Below are 13,853 nucleotides of genomic sequence, written 5' to 3'. Positions count from 1 at the left end.
TAACCCTAACCCTAACCCTAACACTATCCTAGGGCTGATGCTAACCCTAACCCTAACACTATCCTAGGGCTGATGCTAACCCTAACGCTAACACTATCCTAGGCCTGATGATAACCCTAACCCTAACCCTAACACTATCCTAGGGCTGATGCTAACCCTAACGCTAACCCTAACATTATCCCAGGGCTGATGCTAGCCCTAACCCTAACACTATCCTAGGGCTGATGCTAACCCTAACCCTAACCCTAACACTATCCTAGGGCGAATGCTAACCCAACACTAACCCTAACCCTAACACTATCCTAGAGCTGATGCTAACCCTAAACCTAACCGTGACGCTAACCCTAATATTATCCTAGGGCTGATGCTAACCCTAACCCTAACCTTAACACTATAGAAGGGCTGATGCTAACCCTAACACTAACACTATCCTAGGGCTGATGCTAACCCTAACCCTACCCCTAACACTATCCTACGGCTGATGCTAACCCTAACCCTAACGCTAACACTATCCTAGGGCTGAGGCTAACCCTAACCCTAACACTATCCTACGGCTGATGCTAACCCTAACCCTAACCCTAGCACTATCCTAAGGCTGATGGTAACCCTAACACTAACACTATCCTAAGCCTGGTGCTAACCCTAACTCTAACCCTAACACTATCCTAGGGCTGATGCTAACCCTAACCCTAATAATATCCTAGGGCTGATGCTAACCCTAACCCTAACCCTAACACTATCCTAGGGCTGATGCTAACCCTAACCCTAACACTATCCTAGGGCTGATGCTAACCCTAACCCTAACCCTAACACTATCCTAGGGCTGATGCTAACCCTAACGCTAACCCTAACATTATCCCAGGGCTGATGCTAGCCCTAACCCTAACACTATCCTAGGGCTGATGCTAACCCTAACCCTAACCCTAACACTATCCTAGGGCGGATGCTAACCCAACACTAACCCTAACCCTAACACTATCCTAGAGCTGATGCTAACCCTAAACCTAACCGTGACGCTAACCCTAATATTGTCCTAGGGCTGATGCTAACCCTAACCCTAACCTTAACACTATCCTAGGGCTGATGCTAACCCTAACACTAACACTATCCTAGGGCTGATGCTAACCCTAACCCTACCCCTAACACTATCCTAGGGCTGATGCTAACCCTAACCCTAACGCTAACACTATCCTAGGGCTGAGGCTAACCCTAACCCTAACACTATCCTACGGCTGATGCTAACCCTAACCCTAACCCTAACACTATCCTAAGGCTGATGGTAACCCTAACACTAACACTATCCTAAGCCTGGTGCTAACCCTAACTCTAACCCTAACACTATCCTAGGGCTGATGCTAACCCTAACCCTAATAATATCCTAGGGCTGATGCTAACAGTAACCCTAACCCTAACACTATCCTAGGGCTGATGCTAACCCTAACCCTAACCCTAACACTATCCTAGGGCTGATGCTAACCCTAACCCTAACACTATCATAGGCCTGATGATAACCCTAACCCTAACCCTAACACTATCCTAGGGCTGATGCTAACCCTAACCATAACACTATCCTAGGCCTGATGCTAACCCTAACCCTAACCCTAACACTATCCTAGGGCTGATGCTAACCCTAACCCTAACACTATCCTAGGCCTGATGCTAACCCTAACCCTAACCCTAACACTATCCTAGGGCTGATGCTAACCCTAACCCTAACCCTAACACTATCCTAGGCCTGATGCTAACCCTATCCCTAACCCTAACACTCTCCTAGGGCTGAGGCTAACCCTAACCCTAACACTATCCTAGGGCTGATGCTAACCCTTACCCTAACCCAAACACTATCCTAGGGTTGATGCTAACCCTAACCCTAACACTATCCTAGGGCTGATGCTAACCATAACCCTAACCCTAACACTATCCTGGGCCTGATGCTAACCCTAACCCTAACCCTAACACTATCCTAGGGCTGATGCTAACCCTAACCCTAACACTATCCTTGGGCTGATGCTAACCCTAACCCTAACACTAACACTATCCTAGGCCTGATGATAACCCTAACCCTAACCCTGACACTATCCTAGGGCAGATGCTAACCCTAACGCTAACCCTAACACTATCCTTGAACTGAGGCTAACCCTAACCCTAACCCTAACACTATCCTGGGCCTGATGCTAACCCTAACCCTAACCCTAACACTATCCTAGGGCTGATGCTAACCCTAACCCTAACACTATCCTTGGGCTGATGCTAACCCTAACCCTAAGCCTAACATTATCCTAGGGCAGATGATAACCTTAACGCTAACCCTAACACTATCCTTGAACTGATGCTAACCCTAACCCTAACCCTAACACTATCCTAGCCCTGATGATAACCCTAACCCTAACCCTAACACTATCCTAGGGTTTATGTTAACCCTAACCGTAACACTATCCTAGGGCTCATGCTAACCCTAACCCTAACCCTAACACTATCCTAGGGCGGATGGTAACCCTAACCCTAACCCTAACACTATCCTAGGGCTGATGCTAACCCTAACACTAACACTATCCTAGGGCTGATGCTAACCCTAACCCTAACAACATTATCCTAAGGCTGATGCTAACCCTAACCCTAACTCTAACACTATCTTAGGGCTTAGGCTAACCCTAACCCTAACACTATCCTAGGGCTGATGCTAACCCTAACCCTAACCCTAACACTATCCTAGGGCTGATGCTAACCCTAACCCTAACACTATCCTAGGGCTGATGCTAACCCTAACCCTAACCCTAACACTCTCCAAGGGCTGATGCTAACCCTAACCCTAACCCTAACACTATCCTAGGGCTGATGCTAACCCTAACCCTAACTCTAACACTATCTTAGGGCTGAGGCTAACCCTAACCCTAACACTATCCTAGGGCTGATGCTAACCCTAAACCTAACCTAACACTATCCTAGGGCTGATGCTAACCCTAACCCTAACACTATCCTAGGGCTGATGCTAACCCTAACCCTAACCCTAACACTCTCCAAGGGCTGATGCTAACCCTAACGCTAACCCTAACACTATCCTTGAACTGATGCTAACCCTAACCCTAACCCTAACACTATCCTAGGCCTGATGCTAACCCTATCCCTAACCCTAACACTCTCCTAGGGCTGAGGCTAACCCTAACCCTAACACTATCCTAGGGCTGATGCTAACCCTAACCCTAACCCAAACACTATCCTAGGGTTGATGCTAACCCTAACCCTAACACTATCCTAGGGCTGATGCTAACCCTAACCCTAAACTTAACACTATCCTTGGGCTGATGCTAACCCTAACCCTAACACTATCCTGGGCCTGATGCTAACCCTAACCCTAACCCTAACACTATCCTAGGGCTGATGCTAACCCTAACCCTAACACTATCCTAGGGCTGATGCTAACCCTAACGCTAACACTATCCTAGGCCTGATGATAACCCTAACCCTAACCCTAACACTATCCTAGGGCTGATGCTAACCCTAACGCTAACCCTAACATTATCCCAGGGCTGATGCTAGCCCTAACCCTAACACTATCCTAGGGCTGATGCTAACCCTAACCCTAACCCTAACACTATCCTAGGGCGAATGCTAACCCAACACTAACCCTAACCCTAACACTATCCTAGAGCTGATGCTAACCCTAAACCTAACCGTGACGCTAACCCTAATATTATCCTAGGGCTGATGCTAACCCTAACCCTAACCTTAACACTATAGAAGGGCTGATGCTAACCCTAACACTAACACTATCCTAGGGCTGATGCTAACCCTAACCCTACCCCTAACACTATCCTACGGCTGATGCTAACCCTAACCCTAACGCTAACACTATCCTAGGGCTGAGGCTAACCCTAACCCTAACACTATCCTACGGCTGATGCTAACCCTAACCCTAACCCTAGCACTATCCTAAGGCTGATGGTAACCCTAACACTAACACTATCCTAAGCCTGGTGCTAACCCTAACTCTAACCCTAACACTATCCTAGGGCTGATGCTAACCCTAACCCTAATAATATCCTAGGGCTGATGCTAACCCTAACCCTAACCCTAACACTATCCTAGGGCTGATGCTAACCCTAACCCTAACACTATCCTAGGGCTGATGCTAACCCTAACCCTAACCCTAACACTATCCTAGGGCTGATGCTAACCCTAACGCTAACCCTAACATTATCCCAGGGCTGATGCTAGCCCTAACCCTAACACTATCCTAGGGCTGATGCTAACCCTAACCCTAACCCTAACACTATCCTAGGGCGGATGCTAACCCAACACTAACCCTAACCCTAACACTATCCTAGAGCTGATGCTAACCCTAAACCTAACCGTGACGCTAACCCTAATATTGTCCTAGGGCTGATGCTAACCCTAACCCTAACCTTAACACTATCCTAGGGCTGATGCTAACCCTAACACTAACACTATCCTAGGGCTGATGCTAACCCTAACCCTACCCCTAACACTATCCTAGGGCTGATGCTAACCCTAACCCTAACGCTAACACTATCCTAGGGCTGAGGCTAACCCTAACCCTAACACTATCCTACGGCTGATGCTAACCCTAACCCTAACCCTAACACTATCCTAAGGCTGATGGTAACCCTAACACTAACACTATCCTAAGCCTGGTGCTAACCCTAACTCTAACCCTAACACTATCCTAGGGCTGATGCTAACCCTAACCCTAATAATATCCTAGGGCTGATGCTAACAGTAACCCTAACCCTAACACTATCCTAGGGCTGATGCTAACCCTAACCCTAACCCTAACACTATCCTAGGGCTGATGCTAACCCTAACCCTAACACTATCATAGGCCTGATGATAACCCTAACCCTAACCCTAACACTATCCTAGGGCTGATGCTAACCCTAACCATAACACTATCCCTGGCCTGATGCTAACCCTAACCCTAACCCTAACACTATCCTAGGGCTGATGCTAACCCTAACCCTAACACTATCCTAGGGCTGATGCTAACCCTAACCCTAACCCTAACACTATCCTAGGGCTGATGCTAACCCTAACCCTAACACTATCATAGGCCTGATGATAACCCTAACCCTAACCCTAACACTATCCTAGGGCTGATGCTAACCCTAACCCTAACACTATCCTAGGCCTGATGCTAACCCTAACCCTAACGCTAACACTATCCTAGGGCTGATGCTAACCCTAACCCTAACACTATCCTTGGGCTCATGCTAACCCTAACCCTAACCCTAACACTATCCTAGGGCTGATGCTAACCCTAACCCTAACACTATCCTAGGGCTGATGCTAACCCTAAACTTAACCCTAACACTATCCTAGGGCTGATGCTAACCCTAACCCTAACACTATCCTAGGCCTGATGAAAACCCTAACCCTAACACTAACACTATCCTAGGGCTGCTGCTAACCCTAACCCTAACACTATCCTAGGGCTGATGCTAACCCTAACCCTAACCCTAACACTATCCTCAGTCTGATGCTAACCGTAGAACTCACACTATACTAGGCCTGATGATAACCATAACCCTAACCTTAACACTATCCTAGGGCTGATGCTAACCCTAACCCTAACCCTAACACTATCCTAGAGCTGATGCTAACCCTAACCCTAACTCTATCCTAGGCCTGATGATAACCCTAACCCTAACCCTGACACTATCCTAGGGCTGATGCTAACCCTAACCCTAACACTATCCTAGGGCTGATGCTAACCCTAACCCTAACCCTAACACTATCCTAGGCCTGATGCTAACCCTATCCCTAACCCTAACACTCTCCTAGGGCTGAGGCTAACCCTAACCCTAACACTATCCTAGGGCTGATGCTAACCCTTACCCTAACCCAAACACTATCCTAGGGTTGATGCTAACCCTAACCCTAACACTATCCTAGGGCTGATGCTAACCATAACCCTAACCCTAACACTATCCTGGGCCTGATGCTAACCCTAACCCTAACCCTAACACTATCCTAGGGCTGATGCTAACCCTAACCCTAACACTATCCTTGGGCTGATGCTAACCCTAACCCTAACACTAACACTATCCTAGGCCTGATGATAACCCTAACCCTAACCCTGACACTATCCTAGGGCAGATGCTAACCCTAACGCTAACCCTAACACTATCCTTGAACTGAGGCTAACCCTAACCCTAACCCTAACACTATCCTGGGCCTGATGCTAACCCTAACCCTAACCCTAACACTATCCTAGGGCTGATGCTAACCCTAACCCTAACACTATCCTTGGGCTGATGCTAACCCTAACCCTAAGCCTAACATTATCCTAGGGCAGATGATAACCTTAACGCTAACCCTAACACTATCCTTGAACTGATGCTAACCCTAACCCTAACCCTAACACTATCCTAGCCCTGATGATAACCCTAACCCTAACCCTAACACTATCCTAGGGTTTATGTTAACCCTAACCGTAACACTATCCTAGGGCTCATGCTAACCCTAACCCTAACCCTAACACTATCCTAGGGCGGATGCTAACCCTAACCCTAACCCTAACACTATCCTAGGGCTGATGCTAACCCTAACACTAACACTATCCTAGGGCTGATGCTAACCCTAACCCTAACAACATTATCCTAAGGCTGATGCTAACCCTAACCCTAACTCTAACACTATCTTAGGGCTTAGGCTAACCCTAACCCTAACACTATCCTAGGGCTGATGCTAACCCTAACCCTAACCCTAACACTATCCTAGGGCTGATGCTAACCCTAACCCTAACACTATCCTAGGGCTGATGCTAACCCTAACCCTAACCCTAACACTCTCCAAGGGCTGATGCTAACCCTAACCCTAACCCTAACACTATCCTAGGGCTGATGCTAACCCTAACCCTAACTCTAACACTATCGTAGGGCTGAGGCTAACCCTAACCCTAACACTATCCTAGGGCTGATGCTAACCCTAAACCTAACCTAACACTATCCTAGGGCTGATGCTAACCCTAACCCTAACACTATCCTAGGGCTGATGCTAACCCTAACCCTAACCCTAACACTCTCCAAGGGCTGATGCTAACCCTAACGCTAACCCTAACACTATCCTTGAACTGATGCTAACCCTAACCCTAACCCTAACACTATCCTAGGCCTGATGCTAACCCTATCCCTAACCCTAACACTCTCCTAGGGCTGAGGCTAACCCTAACCCTAACACTATCCTAGGGCTGATGCTAACCCTAACCCTAACCCAAACACTATCCTAGGGTTGATGCTAACCCTAACCCTAACACTATCCTAGGGCTGATGCTAACCCTAACCCTAAACTTAACACTATCCTTGGGCTGATGCTAACCCTAACCCTAACACTATCCTGGGCCTGATGCTAACCCTAACCCTAACCCTAACACTATCCTAGGGCTGATGCTAACCCTAACCCTAACACTATCCTAGGGCTGATGCTAACCCTAACGCTAACACTATCCTAGGCCTGATGATAACCCTAACCCTAACCCTAACACTATCCTAGGGCTGATGCTAACCCTAACGCTAACCCTAACATTATCCCAGGGCTGATGCTAGCCCTAACCCTAACACTATCCTAGGGCTGATGCTAACCCTAACCCTAACCCTAACACTATCCTAGGGCGAATGCTAACCCAACACTCACCCTAACCCTAACACTATCCTAGAGCTGATGCTAACCCTAAACCTAACCGTGACGCTAACCCTAATATTATCCTAGGGCTGATGCTAACCCTAACCCTAACCTTAACACTATAGAAGGGCTGATGCTAACCCTAACACTAAAACTATCCTAGGGCTGATGCTAACCCTAACCCTAACCCTAACACTATCGTAGGGCTGATGCTAACCCTAACCCTAACTCTAACACTATCTTAGGGCTGAGGCTAACCCTAACCCTAACACTATCCTACGGCTGATGCTAACCCGAACCCTAACCCTAACACTATCCTAGGGCTGATGCTAACCCTGACCCTAACCCTAACTCTATCCTAGGGTTGATGCTAACCCTAACCCTAACACTATCCTAGGGCTGATGCTAACTCTAACCCTAACCCTAACACTATCCTAGGGCTGATGCTAACCCTAACCCTAACACTATCCTAGGGCTGATGCTAACCCTAACCCTAACCCTAACACTATCCTATGGCTGATGCTAACCCTAGCCCTAACACTATCCTAGGGCTGATGCTAACCCTAACCCTAACCCTAACACTATCCTAAGTCTGATGCTAACCCTAGCCCTCACACTATCCTAGGCCTGATGATAACCCTAACCCTAACCTTAACACTATCCTAGGGCTGATGCTAACACTAACCCTAACCCTAACACTATCCTAGGGCTGATGCTAACCCTAACACTAACACTATCCTAGGGCTGATGCTAACCCTAACCCTAACCCTAACACTATCCTAGGGCTGATGCTAACCCTAACACTAACACTATCCTAGGCCTGATGCTAACCCTAACACTATCCTAGGGCTGATGCTAACCCTAACCCTAACACTATCCTAGGGCTGATGCTAACCCTAACACTAACACTATCCTAGGGCTGATGCTAACCCTAACCCTAACCCTAACACTCTCCAAGGGCTGACGCTAACCCTAACCCTAACCCTAACACTATCCTAGGGCTGATGCTAACCCTAACCCTAACACTATCCTAGGCCTGATGCTAACCCTAACCCTAACCCTAACACTATCCTAGGGGGGATGCTAACCCTAACAATAACACTATCCTAGGGCTGATGCTAACCCTAACCCTAACACTATCCTAGGGCTGATGCTAACCCTAACCCTAACCCTAACACTATCCTAGGGTTGATGCTACCCTAACGCTAACCCTAACACTATCCTTGAACTGATGCTAACCCTAACCCTAACCCTAACACTATCCTAGGGCTGATGCTAACCCTAACCCTAACACTAACACTAACATAGGGCTGATGCTAACCCTAACCCTAACACTATCCTAGGGCTGATGCTAACCCTAACCCTAACCCTAACACTATCCTAGGGGGGATGCTAACCCTAACAATAACACTATCCTAGGGCTGATGCTAACCCTAACCCTAACCCTAACACTATCCTAGGGCTGATGCTAACCCTAACCCTAACCCAAACACTATCCTAGGGTTGATGCTAACCCTAACCCTAACACTATCCTAGGGCTGATGCTAACCCTAACCCTAACCCTAACACTATCCTAGAGCTGATGCTAACCCTAACCCTAACACTATCCTGGGCCTGATGCTAACCCTAACCCTAACCCTAACACTATCCTAGGGCTGATGCTAACCCTAACACTATCCTTGGGCTGATGCTAACCCTAACCCTAACCCTAACACTATCCTAGGGCAGATGCTAACCCTAACGCTAACCCTAACACTATCCTAGGGCTGATGCTAACCCTAACCCTAACCCTAACACTATCCTAGGGCTGATGCTAACCCTAACCCTAACACTATCCTAGGGCTGATGCTAACCCTAACACTAACCCTAACACTATCCTAGGGCTGATGCTAACCCTAACCCTAACTCTAACACTATCTTAGGGCTGAGGCTAACCCTAACCCTAACACTATCCTACGGCTGATGCTAACCCTAACCCTAACCCTAACACTATCCTAGGGCTGATGCTAACCCTAACCCTAACACTATCCCAGGGCTGATGCTAACCCTAACCCTAACCCTAACACTATCCTAGGGCTGATGCTAACCCTAACCCCAACACTATCCTAGGGCTGATGCTAACCCTAACCCTAACCCTAACACTATCCTAGGGCGGATGCTAGCCCTAACCCTAACCCTAACACTATCCTAGGGCTGATGCTAACCCTAACCCTAACCCTAACACTATCCTAGGGCTGATGCTAACCCTAACCCTAACACTATCCTAGGGCTGATGCTAACCCTAACCCTAACCCTAACACTATCCTAGGGCGGATGCTAGCCCTAACCCTATCCCTAACACTATCCTAGGGCTGATGCTAACCCTAACACTAACACTATCCTAGGGTTGATGGTAACCCTAACCCTAACCCTAACATTATACTAGGGCGGATGCTAACCCTAACCCTAACCCTAACACTATCCTAGGGCTGATGCTAACCCTAACACTAACACTATCCTAGGCCTGATGCTAACCCTAACCCTAACGCTAACACTATCCTAGGGCTGATGCTAACCCTAACCCTAACACTATCCTAGGGCTGATGCTAACCCTAACACTAACACTATCCTAGGGCTGATGCTAACCCTAAACCTAACCCTAACACTCTCCAAGGGCTGATGCTAACCCTAACCCTAACCCTAACACTATCCTAGGGCTGATGCTAACCCTAACCCTAACTCTAACACTATCTTAGGGCTGAGGCTAACCCTAACCCTAACACTATCCTACGGCTGATGCTAACCCGAATTCTAACCCTAACACTATCCTAGGGCTGATGCTAACCCTAACCATAACACTATCCTAGGCCTGATGCTAACCCTGACCCTAACCCTAACTCTATCCTAGGGTTGATGCTAACCCTAACCCTAACACTATCCTAGGGCTGATGCTAACTCTAACCCTAACCCTAACACTATCCTAGGGCTGATGCTAACCCTAACCCTAACACTATCCTAGGGCTGATGCTAACCCTAACCCTAACCCTAACAGTATCCTAGGGCTGATGCTAACCCTAACCCTAACACTATCCTAGGGCTGATGCTAACCCTAACCCTAACCCTAACACTATCCTAAGTCTGATGCTAACCCTAGCCCTCACACTATCCTAGGCCTGATGATAACCCTAACCCTAACCTTAACACTATCCTAGGGCTGGTGCTAACCCTAACCCTAACCCTAACACTATCCTAGAGCTGATGCTAACCCTAACCCTAACACTATCCTAGGCCTGATGATAACCCTAACCCTAACCCTGACACTATCCTAGGGCTGATGCTAACCCTAACCCTAACACTATCCTATATCTGATGCTAACTCTAACCCTAACCCTAACACTATCCTAGGCCTGATGTTAACCCTATCCCTAACCCTAACACTCTCCTAGGGCTGAGGCTAACCCTAACCCTAACACTATCCTAGGGCTGATGCTAACCCTAACCCTAACCCAAACACTATCCTAGGGTTGATGCTAACCCTAACCCTAACACTATCCTAGGGCTGATGCTAACCCTAACCCTAACCCTAACACTATCCTTGGGCTGATGCTAACCCTAACCCTAACACTATCCTGGGCCTGATGCTAACCCTAACCCTAACCCTAACACTATCCTAGGGCTGATGCTAACCCTAACCCTAACACTATCCTTGGGCTGATGCTAACCCTAACCCTAACCCTAACACTATCCTAGGGCAGATGCTAACCCTAACGGTAACGCTAACACTATCCTTGAACTGATGCTAACCCTAACCCTTACCCTAACACTATCCTAGGCCTGATGATAACCCTAACCCTAACCCTAACACTATCCTAGGATTTATGTTAACCCTAACCCTAACACTATCCTAGGGCTGATGCTAACCCTAACCCTAACCCTAACACTATCCTAGGGCGGATGCTAACCCTAACCCTAACCCTAACACTATCCTAGGGCTGATGCTAACCCTAACACTAACACTATCCTAGGGCTGATGCTAACCCTAACCCTAACCCTAACATTATCCTAGGGCGGATGCTAAACCTAACCCTAACCCTAACACTATCCTAGGGCTGATGCTAACCCTAACACTAACACTATCCTAGGGCTGATGCTAACCCTAACCCTAACCCTAACACTCTCCAAGGGCTGACGCTAACCCTAACCCTAACCCTAACACTATCCTAGGCCTGATGCTAACCCTAACCCTAACCCTAGCACTATCCTAGGGCTGATGCTAACCCTATCCCTAACACTATCCTAGGGCTGATGCTAACCCTAACCCTAACCCTAACATTATCCTAGGGCTGATGCTAACCCTAACCCTAACACTATCCTAGGCCTGATGATAACCCTAACCCTAACCCTAACACTATCCTAGGGCTGATGCTAACCCTAACCCTAACACTATCCTAGGGCTGATGCTAACCCTAACCCTAACCCTAACACTATCCTAAGTCTGATGCTAACCCTAGACCTCACACAATACTAGGCCTGATTATAACCATAACCCTAACTTTAACACTATCCTAGGGCTGATGCTAACCCTAACCCTAACCCTAACACTATCCTAGAGCTGATGCTAACCCTAACCCTAACACTATCCTAGGCCTGATGATAACCCTAACCCTAACCCTGACACTATCCTAGGGCTGATGCTAACCCTAACCCTAACACTATCCTAGGGCTGATGCTAACCCTAACCCTAACACTAACACTATCCTAGGCCTGATGCTAACCCTATCCCTAACCCTAACACTCTCCTAGGGCTGAGGCTAACCCTAACCCTAACACTATCCTAGGGCTGATGCTAACCCTAACCCTAACCCAAACACTATCCTATGGTTGATGCTAACCCTAACTCTAACACTATCCTAGGGCTGATGCTAACCCTAACCCTAACCCTAACACTATCCTTGGGCTGATGCTAACCCTAACCCTAACACTATCCTGGGCCTGATGCTAACCCTAACCCTAACCCTAACACTATCCTAAGGCTGATGCTAACCCTAACCCTAACACTATCCTTGGGCTGATGCTAACCCTAACCCTAACCCTAACAATATCCTAGGGCAGATGCTAACCCTAACCCTAACCCTAACACTATCCTTGGGCTGATGCTAACCCTAACCCTAACACTATCCGGGGCCTGATGCTAAGCCTAACCCTAACCCTAACGCTATCCTAGGGCTGATGCTAACCCTAACCCTAACACTATCCTAGGGCAGATGCTAACCCTAACGCTAACCATAACACTATCCTTGAACTGATGCTAACCCTAACCCTAACCCTAACACTATCCTAGGCCTGATGATAACCCTAACCCTAACCCTAACACTATCCTAGGTTTTATGTTAACCCTAACCCTAACACTATCCTAGGGCTGATGCTAACCCTAACCCTAACCCTAACACTATCCTAGGGCGGATGCTAACCCTAACCCTAACCCTAACACTATCCTAGGGCTGATGCTAACCCTAACACTAACACTATCCTAGGGCTGATGCTAACCCTAACCCTAACCCTAACAGTATCCTAGGGCTGATGCTAACCCTAACCCTAACACTATCCTAGGGCTGATGCTAACCCTAACCCTAACCCTAACACTATCCTAAGTCTGATGCTAACCCTAGCCCTCACACTATCCTAGGCCTGATGATAACCCTAACCCTAACCTTAACACTATCCTAGGGCTGGTGCTAACCCTAACCCTAACCCTAACACTATCCTAGAGCTGATGCTAACCCTAACCCTAACACTATCCTAGGCCTGATGATAACCCTAACCCTAACCCTGACACTATCCTAGGGCTGATGCTAACCCTAACCCTAACACTATCCTATATCTGATGCTAACTCTAACCCTAACCCTAACACTATCCTAGGCCTGATGTTAACCCTATCCCTAACCCTAACACTCTCCTAGGGCTGAGGCTAACCCTAACCCTAACACTATCCTAGGGCTGATGCTAACCCTAACCCTAACCCAAACACTATCCTAGGGTTGATGCTAACCCTAACCCTAACACTATCCTAGGGCTGATGCTAACCCTAACCCTAACCCTAACACTATCCTTGGGCTGATGCTAACCCTAACCCTAACACTATCCTGGGCCTGATGCTAACCCTAACCCTAACCCTAACACTATCCTAGGGCTGATGCTAACCCTAACCCTAACACTATCCTTGGGCTGATGCTAA

The sequence above is a fragment of the Lemur catta genome, chromosome 10, assembly GCF_020740605.2.
Source record: "Lemur catta isolate mLemCat1 chromosome 10, mLemCat1.pri, whole genome shotgun sequence".
Taxonomy (NCBI): Eukaryota; Metazoa; Chordata; class Mammalia; order Primates; family Lemuridae; genus Lemur; species Lemur catta.
Note: the sequence above shows the minus strand (reverse complement) of the source record.